We start from the raw sequence: 20,448 nt of genomic DNA, 5'->3' as shown, positions 1-20,448 counted from the left end.
GACAAACTAAAATGGTCCTCAACGGTCTTTTATGTGCAAATTTCCAAAGATATTGATTTCTTTGAAATATTTATATCCAAGATATGAAAAGACGTCTTGCATGTTTCCTCTGATTATCATGACAATCCAGCCTGAGTCATCTGAAATAAACTGAGTACTTTATTAACTTAACTATTATAATGTAGACTGGAGAAGAATGCGCTTATACTTTGTTGTTAACCTCTGACCACCTCAGAAAGCAGTTTGCTACAGCCCATTCAAAGTCCAGTCACCCAGGATAAGGTGCTCACAATAGGTATGAAGGGCCATACATACTGTATATGACTGTGTTCATGCTGCACATAGAACAGTACATATGACAGAAAGACAAGAACCAATTCCGGAGAACATGATGACTTTTGCAACTTTTTCTTGAAGCGCGAAGAGAAAACAAGAAGGAAGATGAAAAAAAAAACCTTCATCTACGCTGCAAATAAATCTAATTCATTGAAGCAGGTGTCATGAGTTAAACAGGCTTTTTATAAATAACCACAAACACACTGCACAGAAATGGACACACACACGCACACGTAGACATCCCCACAGCCTTCTGGTACTAAATGTGTGGTCAGGTTTGTCACCCAGTTTCCTGACATGCTGAGGCTATAAGGCCTTTTCCCAGTAATACCCCCAAACACACGCCACACAAACACACACATGGCAGACACTTCAACCTAGACCCCGTTTTGTCTACTTTCACATTGGCTCTGTCTAGATTTTCTTCATTACACGCATGAAAACAGAAAGATAAAGAGAGAGGGGAAGAGAGTGTAGAAGAAAGATTTTTGTCTAACAAAAACTTAAAAGTAGTTTTATGATACTATGAATTCACAACATGTCTGGGAATTTCTGATGTGTGTGTTGTTGTGCTCCCCTATGTGTGTCGGGTTGTGTAGGGTCATGTGGCTAACTTTTTGTCTTGAGAACTTGTGCTTACATACAGTCACAAGTACCCACTCACCCACACAAACACACACACACACACATTCACAAACATACACACACACATTCACAGTACAAAATGGCATGTTTTCCCGCTCAGGCTTGGTCCAGCTTCCCTATTCACCTGGGTAAATAGAGCAGAAGGAAGCGCCTTTCAGTGGAGCCCACTGCGCGCATACACACACACACACACACACACTCACCGTAACCCCACCCCTACTGCCACCACTTACCAACACTGCAACTGCACACAGATACTCATATTTCAATTCTTCCTCAAACTAACATGCAATAACACAGACACTCACACACACTTATAATTCTCTGGTAAAACACCCTTCTCCTCTTCTTGTTTCCTCTCCTCTCATTTGTCCACTTCACTGTTGTCGCTAAGTGATTCTGACAAGTCGATTCACATGGCATGATCACGCCTGACCGCCCCAATTTAGGACACTTGTCACCAGGATCCCCCACCCGTCAATAAATCTGCCCTCCATCCGCCCTCCGCCCCTCCAAAACACACTCACACACCCCCTTCAGATACACCCCCTACTGCCCTTGAACTCATTTGGAGGGTGGGTGTGGTTGGAGGTAATGGGGTGAAAGTTGTGTGCATGTGTGTGAGTGGGTATAATTGCACCAGTGAGATAACAATACTCAGATCTCAGGCTTGTTTGTGGTCTTCAGTCCAAAACACAGACAGGCTGAAAAGGCAAACACACACACACACACACACACATGGATAGGCGCACACACTTGCTCTTTGTATGTATGACACCTGTTATGAAATAAACGGATGAATAGAGCTATGACTGTCACGTTCTGACATCATCGTTGTTCCAAGTCAGACAGCTGAAGCAAGCAAATGTTCCTCCATACAGGCACGTCACTCTTCCTCTGTTGGAAAGGACATATGGGAGGAAAGTGCATGATGGGAGAAACAAAACAAACAAAAACAAACAAACAAAAAAAAAAACAGCAGCACAGCTGGCAGTGAATGCATCATGCAGCTTTATAGGACAGTGTTGCAGTGTTCTGTGAAATGGTCATTATGGACACTCACTTTGTATCACATACACAAAAACACATAAAACACATGACTTCTATTTACGGTACCAGTCAAAAGTTTGGATACACCTTCTCATTCAGTGGTTTTTCTTTATTTTTATTACTTTCTACATTGTAGATTCAGACTAACAGCCCTATTTGACTACTGTTATAATCCATATTGTGGCAAGAACCACTCAGCAAAGTAAAGAGAAACGGCAGTCCATCATTACTTTAAGATATGAAGGTCAGTCAATCCAGAAGTCAATCCGGAAGACACTTCTGAGGAAGAACAACGAGAAAAAGAGAATTGTTTAGGCCAAGAAAGGTGTGTCCAAACTTTAAACTGGTACTGTATGTTTATGTGATATATAAGACATACTACAGTCACTGTAAGAGGCTATGGTATGTGATGTAGCCATAAAATAAATATGGCCGGGAAACAGGGAAAATAGTAAGATAAACCCATTGCTTGATTGTGAGACAGAGAGACATGAGAAACAGACACTTCGTTGGGCCCAGGCTTAAATGTGCCTAGTCCTGATTTATGAATTCTGCCTTGTTCTGCAGCTCAGTATGAAAAATTAAGGGCCGATTACAGAAACATTCACACACACATACACACACACACTCCGTGGCGACTCTTGACTAATTTCACATCAATTTTCAACATGAATGCTGATGTAATTTAGTTTCTTTCTTCTCATTTCTTCTATGGAAACTGACAGGAAGAGGAGCAAGTGCTGACAAAGTACAAATTAACCCAAACATATGAGTGTGAATCTGAGTTTGCACATTTGGTATGTACAAATCCAACATGCTAATAATATTCTTCTTCAGCTTTAAATGTTAACAAAAGTTGTAAAAGGCCTGTGTGCTCAGCAGTCATGGTGACAGAGGAGGTGCAAATGTAAATAAAAGAGGAAAAAGAGGCTTAGTTTTTGGAGAAGCAGAGAAGTCTTAAGAAAGTGATACACTTGATAGTTCAAAGAAGATACTTATGGCAGTCTACTTTTTTTCATACATTTGTCTAAAATTGTCTTTTTTCTTTTGGTTGAAGATGTCTTGAGCTGTATATCATTCACCGTAGATATATGTTCTTGGCTGAAGTTTAGAGGGCAAAACACAGGAACACTGTAGCAACACTGAAAAAAGCTGCGCACACAGACTATTCAACAACAAATATTAAAATTACTATATCTCAAGTATTGTTCCCTGTGTGGGTTATCCACACATCTCCAGTGGCTGAAGAGAAATGATGTTATCAATGGCGGGAAATTCTAAGCAAACAGCTCTGTATGTGCGCGTGTGGGTGTGTGGGTGATAAATGTACTGAGCAATGCAGACGGCAGGCTTTGAGACACCTGTCCCCCCTAAAGATAAGACCGGCAGATATCAGAAAGGTGGAAGGTGTGTTTCAGAGGTCTTATCTGAGCTGATGTATCTTGAGAGTCGGGAGGCTTGGAAACATGGTGTTGACACACACATGCACACACAGTACACAGATTATGCAATATGGGGCAAAGAGCATCTATCCATCTAGATAGATAGATAGCCTTTACTTAGAAAGTGTCTTAGTAAGGTTTTGGCCACCAGAACAGCTTCAGTACGCCATTGATTCCACAAGTCTCTGGATTCTACTGGAGGGATGAACACCATTCTTCCAAAAAATATTCCTTCATTTGGTCTTTTAATGATGGTGATGGAGAGTGCTGTGTAACACATCAGTCCAGAACCTCTTATAGATGTTCAATTAGGGTGAGATTGAGTATTTTCAAACTCATTAAACCATCTGGTGACCTCCTGTACCCTGCGGGTGGGGGGAATTCCAGGATGGCAGATCAGAATGGTACAAAAAAAACAAACAAAAAAAAACAAACATCCAGCGAGCAGGAGTTCTAGAGGAGAATGTAAATGATCTGAGGATTGTTTTCTTGGCTCACTTTAGGTCCCTGAATATTAATCAGTCATGCTTTGAATGCCACAGTCTGAGTATTGCTGCTGACCATGCTCATCCCTTTATGGCCACAACTTACCATCTTCTAAAGGCTACTTCCAGCATGATAATGCACCAAGTATGTGAATGTCAAATATATTATCTGCTAGAGTAATGAATAAAATGTAGGCAAAATATCAGTGCCATTACCAGTGCTTGTCAAAAAAAATGAGAGATGCATGTATGGAGAAGGTGATGTGTAAACAAGTCCTGATTTACTCTGATGAACATGTTGCGTCACAGCGCTTTTAAACAGATGTGCTATCGTCAGCATTAAGACTGATGAACCAGCAATGTACAATGTGAAGAGAGAAGAGACATTTCACACACTGCTTGTTAGCCAAGTTTTTGTCATTTCTTATTATGAATCCATTATTAAAATAACTGATTGTGATGTCATATGTCCTGTTTCTCGATGATCAGCTGCCTTTATCTCTTTTACTAAAAAACAATGTTAACTACAAGGTTTACTAGTTAACACAGGCAAATGAAATGCAATACACCACAATAAATATTACCTGATACATTACACTGATGAAAGCCATTTTTACATAAAGTGGATTATAAACAGATTTAAAATGCAGCCAATATACAGCTTTTGCAATTTTCTTTTTGTTTATTTTTTAGGTCTATGGACTTTACATTTTATAACTAATCTGCAAATGTAAATATACAGATTTTCTCTCTCTCTCTCTCTCTCTCTCTCTCTCTCTCTCTCTCTCTCTCTCTCTCTCTCTCATAAAACCACAGGCTTCACAGTGTAGTTATCTGGATGCAACACTGGGGTAATGTGACCAAGCAGAGGCGCCTTAGCTCATCAGCAGAATAAGAAGGGTTTGAGGTGTGTGTGTGCGTGTGTATGTGTGTGTGTGAGGATGTGGAGAGTGTGAAGAGGAGGGGGGTGGGGGGCAGGATTCAGGGTGGTAGGAACACAGCCGTGCACAGAGATAAGAAGTTGTGGGATTGTCGAGTCGAGAAGGAGAAAAAAAGCAGAGACAACAGATGGATGTAGAGACTGTGTGTATGTGTGTGAGTGCGCGTGTGTATGTATACCACAACTTCACAACTTCATTGCAGCCATGCCAATATTAGAGGTCATATTTTGAGCAGAAGCCCTTCAGAATAATAACTTATTCCTTTTCTTTAATAATATTTATTGCAGGATGATTAAGATGTTGCTTTCATAAACAGAAAAACATTGTTTACAGTCAACATGCAGCTCAGAAATGACTTTTGTTGCATAAACAGAGGAGCATCATTTTGTAGTGGTTTTGAATGCTAGTGAAAATACAGGGAAAAAACTAACTCATGATATCTTGGACAAGTAATGTGATTTACATAATGTCAGTATTTTTATTTCACTTTATGCATCATGCTCAAACCCAAATTCATGCCACTCTAATAAATGTTTAAAGCCTCTTTTATTCTGAGAGTTAATAACACACATCTGTCATGTGCAGCCCTTATCCACTCACCACATACCATCTGCTAGGTGCAGCTCTCTACCTTTCTATTATCAAAGAAGCCGTTAGCTGGGGGTTCCCAATTCCTCCCAGAGTCTTATTCCAGTGATTCGAGGATGAGAAGTCCAGTGTAGGCAGAGAAAAGATTGAAGGTGAAAGGTTTGTGTTAGATAATATTCCTCAAAGAAGAGACAGTGTTAGAGAGTGGACCCAGAGCTTGAATGCTGCTCCACATGACACTGATATCCAAATAAGCGGTGAGGATTATAGTCCAGGTAGCGCATGCGTGTACGCACTGTTGCTACAAATACATGGACGCACATTCATGTAGGGAAGGTCACACAACAGTGACATAGCTGCTGTGTGTCCTGCATACATGTACATACACACACACACACACACACACAAACTGGCAGATCTGTCTCACACCTGGCTTTCATGTACATGTACAGTGATAATGTTAAAAAAAAAAAAAGTGAGAAAAAACACAGCAAAAACTGTTACAATACTTGCACACGCATTCTCCCCAAGCAGGCATTCTCACTACACAGAGCTGCAGCACAGCTCAGCTGAGGTAAGCAAATTTTGTCTTTGTTGTGAAAACCAGCTCTCTGTCTATTCTCACACAGTGGCTCACGCCCCTCAACACATGCACGCACATACGTAGAATACCTGTCATTTCCTGTGTTCCAGAAGAAAAGCGTGATTTACTCCTGAAGGACATCCACGCGCTCGCATGGTGGACATTAGGGCAGTGGAAAACCATGGGAAGCGAGATGAGAGAGCATGTGAGGAAAAGAGAAGCAGGAGTTATGCAAAAACAACCACACGGCATAACTTCATCACACAATCAGCATGTCATTATCTGGATGTGTAAAGAAAAAACGACTCATTCTTCAGTAAAAATGCTGCTTTTGGATTGTAATTACTAGTATGTTTTAGTAGAGGAGATTACTGTGAATGGGCATTTATGCAAATGGAAAAAATATCCCACACTTTTATGTGTCCGTCTGTCTCTGTGTGCACACGCATTGCAAGCAGCAAAGGTAGGTTCAGTTTAAATCATATTCTGAGAATCTGTGGGCCCACATCAGATACATGTGCCAAATGTATTAAACACACACACACACACACACACACACACACACACACACACACACACACACACACACACACACACACACACACACACACACACTGTCATAAACAAAGGGTCCTGTGGGAGGAAGTGTGAGGGAGGGAAAGTACCTCACCAAGACAACAACAACAGCAGAGGTGCAGGGAGTGACAGCTGCTCACTGAGAGAGAGACATGAGGGATCACCTCTGTACCATAACAATAAACACAACACCGCACAGCATGGCTGCCACGACTCTGGCTAGCAGGCAGAGTACACTGATAGGCACAAATGTCAGGGACAAAGTCCTGTTATTGGGTTGCAGCCTCTTTTACACAATGCACATCACGGTTGTATCAGAGCCTAAAAATTTCTTCTCTAACTTCACTGATTAAAAAAAAAAATTCTAAATCTCCTCTTTCATGACTGGTTTGGATTTACAAAGAGATTTCATCCTGCTCCTGTTCAGCTTTTTAAATTTGCAGTTTTAACCTCACTGATCCTCTGGTCAGGCTCAACCTTGCTTTGGTAAGGTCACAGAGGTCAAACCTGAAGATGCTAATTAGCATAGCAAAAACATGTGAGCACATGTGAATTTGAATGTTGCCTCTGTCTCCCATTCACATCATGTTCAGGTTTCCTGTATCTATGCAAACTCCAGCAGACCTGTAGTTCAGAGTTCACCTTTGTTTGACTTTTTCCCTCCAACAGGAATACTCATGTGCTGTGTTTGGAAATGGAGAACTTATTCTTACACACAATCATCCTGCTTAAAACAGTAGTTTGTGATCGATCTGCTCAATATTATTTTATTACCTGCATTTCGAGTTTTAGGAAAAAACAATAGCTTAGGAAACTTCCTAGCTTGCCTTACCCAGTCCGTGATCACAAATGTATATGTAAATGCATACTGCATGACTGACTGTCCGATTGTTGCTAACCAGCAGTTCACAAAGAAGAAAGGACTGAGTGATCCAGCAAAGGCATTTTAGTGTAGACAGAAATCTTAGTAATAACAGCCTGAAAACACTGAAACTTTCCAAATTTAGCCAGCTTAATGTGAATATAGTCTCTGGGTGCCATTATGTAAAGGCTTATAAACCACAGTTTGTTTAAAGTTTCATACCTGTCTTGTGAAAATCATGCAACATCAATCAGAAACATGTGCATATGTGTATTTTTAAGTTATGCAGAGGAATTCCCTCTGTTAACATCATTGCCATATGAGTTTGTTTTGTCTTTCTTCACCTTTACAAAAGCTATACTCCAGAAACAATGTATTTGCTGAAACACTGAGGATTTACTTCGAAGTACTCTAAAGAGTGCAGTATTCATCACAGACATAAACAGACTCTTGGTCAGACATCATGGGCATTCATTCGACAGACAATGCATTTGGCAAACAGTTGCTGTTGCTTTGGCCTTTATCACTTTAATTTCTCAGTAAAGAGGCCCCAGTCTTTTGTGGGTATGATAGGGGCAAAAGGCCCTGCCCAGCTCCACCCATCCTGAGCCTAAACCACATGAACACACACTCCCACACATACAGTATCTGACCACAGTAGGTACATCTCTTGACCACAATTGACTACAATCAAACCTACCCCCAGCATAAACCATGGCCACACCTAGAGGCCCCATGCTGGTCCAGCCCTGCTATTATGTAAGACAAAGGCAATGGATATTTAGAAGTGATAATTATTTCACTCACAGACACTGTCGGTAGTGTTTGTTGTTACACTGGGAATCCCTGACTTGCTGTTTGGCTGCTGTAATATGAGTCTTACGTAGTCATTTACTCATTTATCAATCTGTGATATTGATAAGTGAAAGTTGTGAATTACTTACCTCAGGGGAACTCCTGGCTGCAGAGTCACTCTCACACACTCACCCATATGCAAACATGCACACACCTGCCTCCAGGGGAAAGCACCTAAATGGGCAAGACCTTAGATAAATTGATTATTCATTACAATACACAAAATGGCAGCAATAAATGTGGACAGAAAACCCCGGCAGTTACATATAACAGTGGCACCACAGAGGTATTTGGCCTGACTCAGCTGTCATTAGTTGTATTGTCTGACACGTTAGTCAGATGAGTTGTAAAGTACAGGTGCACAGCCCTCTGGACAGATAACTGCAGGGTGAGGAGAATTTTTCAATATGCAAACACTCATGCACTCACATACATGCACAGGTGCATCCAGGTAGATAACCTGGTGTCATACAATTTTATCATCTTGGATGACGTTACAGTTTCCCACCTGCAGCATAAAGATAGCCACTCCCAACACCCACACTGTGCCAGACTCTTTTGAAATGTATAGGTTGCTTTTTGTGCGAATTCCCAGCCTTTTTGTTAAACTGAATAAAAGAATAATAATAATAAACACTTGCACAAACCTATTCAAGACCTATTCACAAGGAACAAAGATGTAATTTTCCATGTCTTAGCCTCCCCGTAGGAGTTAAATTTGACCACTGAACTGTTTGTGCAGCCAGTGTACAAACATTACAAACTGTAGCTAGCTCACAACATTCAGCACTGTGTTTATGTGTATTGTGTGAGTGTGTGGCACAGACTGTTCTAAAAAAAAAATAAATAAATAAAATAACCAGGAACTCCAGTTCTTTCTATTACTTCATGTTCTACACAGCAGTATAAGGAAAATGCCTGTTTTCTATGTGAATTATCAACTCGTGACTTTCTGCCTACAACAGGTAGCTTCAGCCTCAGCCATCAAAAGCATGTTTAAGACCCCTTTTAAAAGATTCTTGTATTAAAACGAGTTGGAAACAAAGCTCATGAAAACTGTTAGCGAGAGTTGTCATTTTCAGCAGGCAAAGATCTGTGGTTTTTGGCCAGAAATGAAAAGCCTATTTTTGTCTACCTGTCTGAAATCAAGGATCCACTTCTTCAAAATTTACGTAGAATTTCAAGTTACAATCAGCCACTGTTATCATTCATCACCTGCATATGTAGTGTACGAGAAGGGACAGCTTGGCAGTTGTGTTAAGAGTAACTGTGGACAGTGAATTTGCTCTGCACCTAATATTTGATTTTTGTTCTGTCATGACACAGCTCTTGGAGCCCTTTATCTTTAAGTTTATTATTCTTGTTAAAAGGATTTGGATCATAACAACCGTATTATGAGAAGAAAGACACAGTCATCCAAAACCATTTTATTGAAGCGATTTGTAAACGTAAATCAGATATTTATGCTACACTTTTCTAAGAGGCTGTATATGTACATATGCCTGAATGACCCTTCTGAGGGGGGCAGAAAAGACGCTGTTCCTGAAGCAGCCAGAGGCAGACGTTTTCTGGGAGGGCATGGTGAGGATTGCAAAACAGGAAACACAAGCCCTTGATAACTCAGTCCCACACATGCATGCACGCACGCACACGCACGCACGCACGCACACGCGCGCACACACGCACGCACACACATGCACACACACACACACACACTTCCAGGGCACTTGCGCATACAAAAAGCAAAAAAGTGTGTGGGGATGTTGCATAGGGCCTTTGGAAATGGGTTAGAGTGCAAAAGAGAGTATGTGTATGTGTCACAGCAACAGGGCCCCTTCTGATGCTCTTCTCTACACACCTCAGTAAGTACAGGATGTGTGTGCGCGTGTGTGTGTGCGTGCAAGCTGTGAAGTAGAGGATGCATTTAGGGCTTACGGTATGTGCCAAGATGATCACAAGGTGTGATTGATGGTACTGCGGCTGTTAGCTTGTGGACCCTCAACAGGACAACAGGTACCAAAGCAGGGAGGCCTAAAAAAAAAAAAAAAACATACAGAAAAAACGTCATAAACGAAAGAAGGGAACAGTAACATGAGAAAGTACCCATTAAGATGGATGAGTATGTCCTTCTCTTCATCTCTGTCTCTGTTGTGTAATACACACAAACACACACATTCGACACGCTGTTCTGTGAATCTTGGACAAGTTTAAACATGCACATTGGCCCTTGATGACTTAAACACACACTGTACACACAGATGCTGAACCGGTCAGGCAGCACTTAGCGCAGCGTAACACTTCATCAGAAACATGATAGGGTTGTGTCATGAGGGAGTTATTGTTGCAGTTGTTATAATTGTGCTAGAAGATCCTACATCCTTGAGTGGTACAGTTATTTGGCTACCATTCTGTTTATATACCAGTTTCCAAAAAATGTAAAATATAATTAATAATTTTATCTACCTTGATTACATCTTAAAGGTTAATGTTTTCCTCAAACTGCATTAAACACCCACACCTCTTTCTTTGCCTATCCAATTATAGCTTTTACTTTTATTTCTTTTATCTCTTAAGAATTTACCTTTAACATTCTTACTGTTCACAAGCCTCTATATGTTTTCTGAGCTGTTGAATAGATTTGTGCAAAATGTGGATTTATCAAAACCTTTAACTGATCTACACCTCTATAGATGGATCAGTAGGTAAGTCAACACATTGCAGCTGCTTCACAGTGAAAAGCCCTTTTCAGACATGGAACATGTAACATTGCTGTTGAAGTAATAGCATTTTGTCATTCAGACATGGCAGTCTGTTGCCTAAATGTTATGACTTAACCACAATGCTCATGTGATATTTTGCTCCCAGCGCATTTGAAAACTGCTGGAAAACAGCGATGCATTGAAAAGTTTAATGTTGGTTTAACAGGGTTGTGTCTCAGGTGGTAGAGGAGGTTAGCCGCTGATACCTGGGTCTACTACCTATGCAAAATCAGATATGCAAAAGGTGATCTGCTATAATTTAAGCAGCAGAAAGACAAAAACAATGCAGAAGCCTCCTGGTCTCAACTCTGGGCTGTTTGGTTTTGATCTACTAATAAACTCAGCTGCACTTGGATATGAAAACTGCTTTATCCAAAGTGGGATTAATGCCGTCTCTCCTAATCAGACTAGGTCTTCCTCAGAATGTCTGCCAATTATCTACAAAACCCACACTGTTTGCCAGACACCACCTCAACAGCCAGCAGCTGAACACACTCATGTCATCACTAGTTGTCAGGGTTGGGCAGCAAGGAACACGAGGGAAGAGAGGACTCAAATGCAAAAACCCCAGGAGAGGCGGATGAATAACTAAAGGCCTTTTAATTAAACTCAAAATCACTGGAAGAGTCCAGGGTCAGAGAACAAAACAGAAACAACTAAAAATCATCCACACGTGGAGAAAAAGGCTCAGGAAGAAAACTAAACAAAAAGACAAATGTCCTTACTGAAGCAAGCTAGGTGCAGAGGAAAATCCACAGGCAAACACTGGGATACACTGGGAGACAAAACCAGGGGGAGAACATGGGCAGGGGAACAGGAACTCCACAGGAATGAACAAAGGTAATACAGATGCAGACTCGGGAACAGACACAGATGAACTGACCAGAACAGAGGCAAGCAACCAGACTTATATACACAAGGTAACAGGCAACAGGTGAAACCAATTAGGGCGGGGCAGACAATCACAAAGGAGGGAAATGAGACAAAGACAGGAAGTAGACAAAGACAAGATACACAAGGGCTACCACTTCAAAATAAAACAGGAAATACACAACACCCAAAACGAGTGTGTGTCGTTTAGTGGGGATCACCTGTTTGAAATGTGAATGAGTTGGTGGTGAACCATGGGCTTTTGTTCAGGGCTATGCTTCCTATTTCGGACAGTCACCCACCCACCACCACTCCTTAGCAGCTGGAAATGATACTACACGTTTCCTCAGCATGTCAGAACGTCAGCATCAGTCCGGTGTCTGTTGTTTGACATTGGTTGTGGCGATGGTCGGAGCTCTCTGAGGTTTCTTCTAGTTACATTTATTTTGCCTTAATTAATGGTCATCATGGCCTTTTTTCCCCCTTGCCCAGTCAGGGAAAAAGATACTCAAATGAGAGACATCTCTTCAAAAACTTGAAATAGCCTAATTTTGATTCATTGCTGCCTAGGTATGTAAATGAGTGTACAGTATTGGTTTACATCTTTTACAGTTAGAAAACAAGCAGTCACCGCCGCTTTATAACTGTGAAGCAGCCGGTGGAGGCCTACGCATTTAGTTTCTGTCATGTGATGTTCAGCATTTTCTTTAGAGGAGAAGGTAAGGAAGACATGTATATTATCAGAAAGAGATCAAAGTGCCGCTGCACATCTAAAGAGCATTTATAAGACGCAGTTATTCAAATTGAATTGTTTTTTTTTTTCATCCCTGAAAATAACATGAAAACCACTACAGCACAAATCAAAATAGCTTTTTTCCCCCTGGTAAATCAAGAGGTAAAGTTATGAAGTCTCCTACTGGAGCTGGACCCTGAGACAATATTTATCTGGCCCCTGTTACAAAAAAAAAAAAACTATGCAAAGGAATGGTTTTATCTTTGCCATTCTGGGGAACTTACCATACATGCTGTGGGTTGTGTGTAGGGGGGATTCTCTGGAACAGGATGTAGATGTGCAAACGCCTGAAAGCTAGCTTGTTTTACTTGTGTTTGCACAAGAGATGAAGCAGCAAAAGAACAGGTCCTTTACTGTAAGCCTCAGGTCCACAGTGGCAGGGACTTTACCACAACCTGTCATCCTGTCAGTCTGAGGGAGGAAAGAGTACTAAGAGATAAAAATCTCAGTTTGGGATTTAGTTTATCATAATGTCGACCTTGAGGCACATGCTTAAATATTTTACAGATGTACTGCTGAATGGATAACTTGGCAAGCAACAAAGCTGAATGCAAAACTATGCAAATAAGATGCAAAGAGTGAGTCAGAGTTCGGATGGAAAATTTCTCTTTGGCTCAGAGACACTCTTTCAACATAATCGTGAACTATTAAAATATTACTAATCTCAATGTTTTGATCATGACAATACTGTGATGACAGTAACACATGTAGATTTATTAAAATATTGTACTTAAGCACAGTTTTGATGTACTTGTACATTACTTGAATACTTCTGTTTTTCTATTGTTCTCTACTCTGACAGCTATTACACAAGACCCCTGACCCCTGCTCTGGGAACCACACCAGACACTGACACATCAGTGTTAACATAATATCAGTAACAGGGGCCTTTTTTTTTTTTTTGCTTTTGATACTTTAAACACATTTTTCCAAAAGTACTTCTGTACTTGGGATGCTTCTTTCCTCACTGCAATAATGTTACAGTTTAACCTATTTTCATGTAATAAATTTAGTTTTTTGTTTTGTTTTCCTGTTTTCTGTTTTGAATTGACTTAACTGAACCAACCTGAGAGACAAGTGCAGCAATAAAAAAAAAAAAACAACACATTAGGTAGGTAGGTCATGTTGTTGTTTTCCTTCATGAGTGTAACGTTCTTGTTTCAGTTGTACCCTCCACAGGAAGGTCAAAGGTCAGGGTCAGCCACAGTTAGGAACCTTGCTGGAAGGCATCTTGGCTGAGCAGGTGCTTGTCATCACCAGTCTGAACCAATCCCTTACAGTATGTTTGTAAATTATGTGGTATACATATAGTATATACAGGGATTAGGAATCTAATAAACTATGTATGCCCTTACTTAGCTCATAATAATTCCCCTTTATGTTCCTCAAAAGAACAGGAAGAGGTGGTGAAGGAAAGACATCACTCCAGATCCAGCTGATAAATGAAGAAAACGAACAGGTTTGACAGCAACAACAAAGCCAGCGAGGGATGGATGGCCTTGTTGGGAGGAAGATGGGAAGAAGAAGAAAAAAGTCACGTCACCGCAGTTCCTGGTACATTAGTGGGTCACATGAGCATGATGCACTAGATGAGCCACACCCTGGCATTTTGTAAGCAGGTGTGTGTGTCTGGTAAACATCAATGATGCACTTCACCTCTTATGTTGAGCGTTTTCTTGGCATTAAGTGTCTCTAGCCAAGCTGAACACAACTCAGCAGACAGTTATGAAAACTTTGTGGTCCAGAGGTGGCCAGCTGATGCCTATCTACCTTTTTTTCTCATGAATCTCATACTTAATCCCTTTGAGTATCTGTCTGCCTGGCAGTCTCCAAATGTCAGGCTGTCAGACCTACACCCCACCCACCTATAATACATCGAAACATATTCCTGGTTTTGTCTCCCATGCTGCCGCATGTAGTAAGTATCTATATATCTATCTCCCTTCTCTGCTGACTGTTTTTTTTTTCCTGGATTGAAAAACGCCGCAGGTTTTTCTCGTGGGAAACTCTTGGGAGGTATGTTGCTCCGTGAGCAGGGAGTGAGAGTGGAATCCCGTTTTTCTGGGTCTAGTCTCACTCCCTGTTCCACGATCCCATCCCGGGCTCGGTGTCACGACCGGCATCATGTCAGGACTCGCCGTGGTGTTAGGAAACTCTTGTTTGTTCTCGCTTAGCCGGATCTTTGGGTTTTGGTTGCACAAGGCAACCTCTGCACTATTTCACTTTGACACTGAATCTCTTTTACTCTTTTTCTGCTTGCTTTGTGTTTTTAATCATCCTTCCTTTAATCATCATCATAATTTTCTCCTTTTTCCTGTATGCAGCAGAATTTTAGCCCTACATTTCCATGGAAGGAACACATTAGTAGTTAAACATTCAAACTTCCTGATTTCTTCCATTCAAATAAAATTCATGCTGCTTCAGCACCTTACGATGACTATTATCTGTTCATGTTAATCAAAAGTGAAAGTGAACTAAAACTAAAGCCTTTAAAAGAATAATAAATTACTTTAACTGTATTTTTTTTAAACTCATGATAAAACATAACTAAACTATCTATGGTGGTAAGTGGAAAAGATCTACTGTGTCTGTGTCCATGCATCTGCTGTCAGACCTACTCATCAGACTCCCCAGTCAAGTCAAACAAAGGGCTTCTTCCAAGTCACATGATTTTCAGTAAGTGGCTTCATTATCAAGGAGGAAAAATTATAGTGAAAAGCAAAGTATGTTTTCCAGCTGTACCATTCGTCCAGATTATACATGTAAAACTGATGGTAACGCTCACATATTATTAGTATTTCAAAGGATATATCGTTATAATGTCATTATTCTGGACACCCCATGAATTCCTCTCTGGCTTCAGATTTTTACACTTGTTTTTACAGTTGTTGTTTTTTTTTTTTTCATTTACATTCATGTAAATTGGTATTTAACAAATCAGTGTCATAGAAAAAAGTTAGTAACACTCTTTAAAAGATGTATTAGATAATTTTCACTCAGTTATGTGAATATGAGATGATATTTTTTAGTAATTTGCATGTGAAATCTCAGATCAGACTCCACTAACTGCACTAAACTGAATACTTCTGAGTTCAGTTGATTTAAACAGACATTTCTGTGTTCTGGAAACCTGAAACAGGACTTGGGCACGTAATGATATCAACAACATCAAAAAAAAAAAAAAAAAAGAAAAGGTAGATACAGTCTCTCCTACTAACTTCCTCATTCCTCTTCTCTTCTCCTCTACCTGTTTCCCAGAAAGTGAAAAGGAAACAGGATTAGCCCAGGAGGAACCCTTGAGTGTGTAAACAAATTTATTTTTGCAATACAGATGTGTATGTATGTTGGCATAATCAACCTGGCAAACTATGAACCCCACTAGGGTCATTTTTCTGGATTTTTTATTTAGATTTTCATATTTCTCACTACAAGAGTCTGTCATTGCTAAATTTAACACAGTTGAAAGGAAACCACCAGCAATAGCCACTGATGTATTGTTACTCTGAGATGCTTTCGAATTTCCCGAATTTCAATGTACGGTATACCTTTAAAGAAGTAGGGCAGTTCCACATCCCCATACTGCTTGCAGAATCGTGTTATTAAAACAAGAAACATCTATGCTTGTAGTTTTTCTGCTTTGGGTCAAAATCAGCCATGATAGCATGGAGATAGACATCCAATCACACAGCAAAACACACAGGCACAGACAGACAGGCGGTCAAGCAAGCCATATGTCCACACTTCTGTGGAAAGAGGGACTCTTAAAACAAGAGACAAAGACAAGAGAAAGGACAGGGAGGTGAAGAATGAATGAAGTCAACAAGATACAGTCACAGACTCACTTTGAGATGACACAACAGCCGATGTCCTTTCGCTTTCGTTGTGTGGAGACATGAAAACAACAGGAAACGAAATGAACCCATGGATGTGAGTCTGAATGAATGGACGCAAAGAAGGTGGACAAGAGGAGACAGCAGGAAGTGAGTGCAATCAGCTGCGGGGGGGGGGGGGGGGGGGTAGAGTATGAGAGAGATGCAGCAGCGCTTCCTGGGTCACTCAGACAAACACACACGTGTGCATACATGCGTGTGTGAGGACGAACGCAAATGGTGATGCAAGTGACACCATGGCAACATAACCCCAATTACACATCAGACTCACATATGTTAAGAGGTGTTTTCTATTTCTGCTGCAGTTTCACACAATTACAAATATTCTCCTGCATCAACATCTTTCACACATGTGAAGTGTAATGATGAGTGTAAACTGGAGAACACTGGTCTCTTAACTAGTGGAGAAGGTCATGGCAAAGGGTCAGATTCAGACTTTGTGAGCCTGTGCTGTTGGGAAGTAAAAACGTAAAACCAAATTCAAGTTTTATTGGGAAGCAGTTTGGGCAAAAAGGGGGAACCATCTTAATTTTATTGTACAATCACCGCATGGAGAACCTTGCATTAGAGGAAGTGTGATACAGGAGGAACAACAAAAGCAATATCCAGTCATTTTATATGTGTGTTACACTAGTAGTAGGGCACTGGGTGTATCCTTCTTAATGCAATATGCACACACATGCAATAACAATAGACAAACACAAGAGCACACCCACCCTATGGCACATGCACAGAAGAAAAAGAGGAAATTCTCTTTCAATGAGGTGAACAATACTTGACATATCTTGACATATTTTTACTACACACTTCCCCTCTTTGTGACAACTTCCCCACAGTTTTCACTACCAGTACTACTTACTACCAGGGGCTGCATATGAATGAAGAAAGATGCGCATGCACAAACACACACACACGCAGAGGGAGAGAGAACGAGAAGAGAGTTGTTTTGCAACTAGAAAGAGGAAGGTATATGTGTCACTCATTCTTTTGTGATGCAACATGGACAGCTCAATGAACACACACTCTCACACACAGCCCCACGTTATCCCCATCTCTTATCCAAACTTGTATGCAAAATATTATGGATTGCCTGGGTACATTACAAAAAAAAAAAAAAAAAACTTGTTAGCCCAGGTACAATGAGGAATCTGAGGGGGGCAAGATAGAGCATGCAAGCAAGAATCCCTCTCTCTCTTTCCACACACACACACACGTTTGGACTGACCCACCCTACTGTGTGCACTCAGTCACCCATCTCCCCCTGCGTCCACCTCACTGGCACAGAAAATTTGCATACAGTGATTTGCCAGTCAAATGAGATGCATGGGAAAGCAGTGTAGCTTTGGAGAGCAAACTCCCTCAGAATTCCCCTGGAGACTCCCAAATTACTTTTTCCGAGAAAAGGGTCACATAGAACCAGAGTCTTGTGCTCTTTGTTATTCGTGCTTATGATGGCGCCATCATTTCTGGGATTGGTTACATGGATTTACACAAAAAGATGCGCTGCACCTGCACACATGCATGCAGAACTTTGAAACAGCTACAAATACACAGGAACATTACACAGTAAGGTGCACGTGCGCACATCTGTGTTGTTCATATTTTTTTGGGGGGGATAAAAACAATGTGTTGATGTTCTCAGTGTACCTCACCCTAATCAGCTCAAGGGCAGATTCCTGAAACCAAAGCTTTGTCACCGTCATTTGTTTTGCTTGTAGATACACTGTTGATAGAGATGGAAATGTCGTCTTTGTTTCCTGCTAATTGACGCTTGAGGGGTCAAGAACTTGCTGCCCTTCGCAGGCTCAGTGTACGACCAGTATGGCTGTGACCCCTAAATGTGAGGTCAGGGTTTTAAATGTCCCTTGTTTTCCAAGTTTGCATACAGGACTTTTATTTCTCATAAACAGACTAAGAGGTACAATGTTTCAGGGGTTTTATAAGCTGTTACCTTTATAAAAATGAATATTGTATTTATTTGGCTGGTTTGGTCAAGTTCACAGACAACCGTTTTACATTTAGCTATATTTCAAACATCTAGGTATTAGTTTTATCTGACAATTTTAACTGTTTTCCCATTACTTTGGCTGGTTTGTTTATACCATTACTTTCAGTTAATCACTTTATAGTGCCAGTTACTAAAGATCAGCACCACACCAATTTGTAATCCTGTTTGGTTGTTTATTTTTCTTCTTGATACAAATGTGTACTTTAATTTTGTGAAATTAGCAGACTCCAAAGTCTTTCCACATAACCTCTTGAGAACTGCAGTACTCCTGTATCTTATGTTGTTTACTTAGATATTTATATAATTAAATGAAAAACAGGTACTGTACTGCCAGGAAAAAAAAATCTAATTACTGAACAACAATTTGGATAAATGAATAAATTACAAGAATTTTCATAATGGGCAGTTTATCACAATTGAAAACAGTAATTAACTTTCAGCAGTCAAGCCTCTTTGAATTGACCGGGTAACATTTTGATTATGCAAATGTGGGTCTGCCCTGTGGCCTATTTGGTCCTTAAGTTAAAATACCATTGAAGCTAATGCTACTCTATTTTGGGTAATTAAGGATTCTTTTCAATCTTCCACAGGCTCCATATCGGCCTGTTGTTTAAGCCTGGTGCCCTGTCTGGCTTCATTTCAAAGATGGGGCCTTTTAGTTTAAAGGAGAACATGACTCATACTGAGTATTTCACACTGCTGTTTCTGTAGTTTAGGGTATTCATATCTGTGGGGCAAACATGAACACAACGCTCTTTTTAGTTTAAAATGCAAACTCTAGAGAGTGAACTGCAAAACAAAACAAAACTTAATTTAAAATGATTCGGGGGGTGGTGGTAGTGGTGGTGGAGGGACTTTTCTGAAAATAAAGGTGTGTTTCCCAGTTTAAAACTACTAATGCAACCCAAACATAAAACTCGACCATGCAAACAACGAACAGGCGTAACACATCCTCAAATCCCCCTCCAAATCTAGAAAAAATAAACAAGAGCATGCACGGATTAATCCAAAAACGGAGCGCTGTGTTTACAGCAGCAACAATATTACTGAGCCTGTATAATTGTGACTTTGATAGCAATATGATTTGACTAATGATGCAGAGCCGGAGGAACAGGCCAAGCAGGTTGGACTGTACTTGTAATAACAAGAGGAGACGTGACTTACGGGAAGCTGCTTGTGCAGTATTCCCTCAGCGGGCCTGAAGAGGAATTTCACAGAGTGGGAAAGATTTGGCTTCATGCATATGGTGAATGTATGTAATAAAGCATCAAAAGTGATTTTGAGGGCCGCCAGCAACACAACAAAAATAATACCTTCTCATGTATTAGTAAGAATTCCTTCAACATATCTTGAATTTGAAGCCAACCAAAAACTTGAAAACTTGAAATACTCTCAAAAAGCCTTTTAAAGGGTACTCTCCACAAGGAATTCTAACAGTCGGATATTGTCTTCTGTTGGTAATGAAATTACATTGTCAGTTGCACCATGAGAATTGTAGGATCCAGCATTCTTGGAGCTTGACCCACCCTATAGGACTTAAACATCAGGGCATCTCGGCCTCTGCTACTTTGATTGACAGTTCTTTTTATTTTTCTCTTTTGAGTATCTCAACTTAATGGGAGTGCAAAAACAAATCACTGAACTACTCACTTAACTCGCTGTTTATTTCTTTGGAGCACTTTAATTGTGCAAAATAATGAGCAAATCACTTCACACTAAACTGTTGCTGAGACTTGTGTCAAATGGTCAGAAAACACTGGAAAAC

This window comes from Toxotes jaculatrix, chromosome 19 (assembly GCF_017976425.1).
Source record: "Toxotes jaculatrix isolate fToxJac2 chromosome 19, fToxJac2.pri, whole genome shotgun sequence".
Lineage (NCBI taxonomy): Eukaryota > Metazoa > Chordata > Actinopteri > Toxotidae > Toxotes > Toxotes jaculatrix.
This window is presented reverse-complemented; position numbering follows the sequence as displayed.